The following is a 2,196-nucleotide window of genomic DNA, read 5'->3' on the forward strand; positions in this document are numbered from 1 at the left end:
CTTTCTGATCTTTCATGGTTCCTGTGTTCTTTCATTGATTCTTTCTCATCGGGCTACTTTGTCAAGGACTGGATATGCTATGACTGGTTTATGAACTTTATTTTGGGGCTCCAAAGTGAAGGTCTTTGGCAGAGCTGAAGAGATGTTCCCTGGTTTTGTGCTGTCTTGGTGGGGTTTTGGTCTTTTGGGTTATCACTGGCCTGTTGTCTGCTCCTTCCGCTTACAGAGATTAGAGGGTTTCTTTTCCTTACTTAGCTTTCCAGGAGTTGGGTCACTTTTGAGTGTGTGACTCTGCTATCTACTACTTGGTGGAGGTGGGAGGCGCTGGGTTAAGTTATGAGGTTGCTCTCTCTTTTGTTGCTTGAATTTTGAGTGGAGGAGTCAGTTGTCAAGGTATTCCAGAACCTTTGAATTGAACTCTAAAATCACAGATGGGACATACAAAAGCCTGAGTCTTTGGGAAATGTTATGCCTCTCCGAAGGGGTACTTGAGCCTTATTACCACTTAAGATGTGGTGAGAAGAGCAGCAGGAATCAGCGTGCCTGAGGCAGTATACTTCAGGAATCGCTTGATCTGTAGCTAGGAGAGAGCTGCTAGTATGTTATTCAGGGCTTATTAGGCACTCTTGTGGAGGAATTCCTAATGAGTATGCCAGTTGGCGCAATTGCTGAGGACTCTGATCGAAATTTTCCTTTCCATACCTCTAGCCCCTAAGATGACTACAGCCTGGGCACCAAATGCAAGCTTTTGTGTTATGTTCTTGTCAGGTGTTCAAAACCGATCAGCTGTATCGCGCCAACACACTGTCTCCTTTTGCTTAGGTCCAAGGTCATATAGATTCAGGCTAGTCCTATGGGGAAAGTATTTTTTCTCCTATCTCCCTACCTTCAGGGGTGGGCTCTGTCCTGGAGGGCTGTGGGAGGGGTGTTGGCTGAGACTGTCACAGGGCCCAGCCTGAAAAACGTCTTCTCTCATTTCTTTCCTCCTCCGAGGGCAGATTTTCACTTACCAGAGGGGCAGATAACCCCCCAGACTGAGGGAAGGGTGCTTCCTGAGGCTACCTGGTGTCTCAGCTCAGGAAGTGGCGATCCTTGTTATTCCACCCCTTCAAGGGCAGGGTTGACTAGCTGGGAAGAAGTACACACTTCAGGGATGGTAGAGAAGCCCGGCCTAAGACCCCTGAGGGACCCAGACCCAAAGGCAGCCTGTCATGCTATTCCACCCCAGCGGATGTGGGGTCAGTCCCTTTAGTACGCAATATCGTTGGTCAGATCGTATTCAAGGGTCATCCACCTCCCCCACAGGATCACAGTCCAGAAAACAGCTTCCCTTGTTCCTCCGCACTGCCAAGGATGGGGAACTAATTCCTTGGGAGGAGGCGCTGATCGCCAAGTCACCGCGAAAATCAGGCTACAGGACCCCGCTGGGAAAACAGCCTCCTTCACTCTCTACTCGGCCCTTCCCGCAGTGGAATCTGTCCGTTTGGCCGGCAGCTCCAGCCACCAAGTCACAGCAGAGAAGTGAGCGCGTGTCCCAGCTTGAAGAGCAGCCTCCTTGGTCACTGGACACTCTCTAGGCTATGCGCTGTCTCCTTGGTGCAAAACCGCCCCACTGTGGAGATTCAACAATCGGGCTCCTGCAGTCGTGGGCTACAGGCACACACCCACACACATACACACTCGCAGAAAGAGAGCAAAGAGTAGGAAGAAGGGAAAGAGAAGGAAAGAAGAAAAAAAATATATATATATGTACAAAAAACGATAAAGAGCAAGAATTGAGAGAAATATGTATATAGAGAAGGGAAGAAAAAAAAGGGAAAAAAAAGAAAGAGGAAATGAGAAGAAAGAGAAAAAAGAGGAAAAGAAAAGAAAAAGAGAAGAAAAAGGAAAAGAAGAGAAAGGAAAAAAAAAGGCGGGGGAAACAAAACAAAAACAAACCCACACAAAAAATGGCCCTTTTACTCCGCCTAGTGGCAGAGGCCGGCCCTTTAGCGTGGTGTATTGGGACGGAGGTCGGCTCGCCTGGCACAGGGGTATTTATGTGTCCTGGATCACAGTTCTATAGACAGTCTCTCTCAGTCCACTCTCAGTTCCCCGTCATTTTGCGGAAAGCGCCAGCGACTGAGTGGAACAGGGCCGCCCGCCGGAGACCGCCTGGAAACTCGGCAGCAATATCGCTCTTTCTCTCTTTTCTGC

The sequence above is a fragment of the Propithecus coquereli genome, unplaced genomic scaffold (assembly GCF_000956105.1).
Source record: "Propithecus coquereli isolate 6110/MARCELLA unplaced genomic scaffold, Pcoq_1.0 Scaffold926, whole genome shotgun sequence".
NCBI classification, from domain to species: Eukaryota; Metazoa; Chordata; class Mammalia; order Primates; family Indriidae; genus Propithecus; species Propithecus coquereli.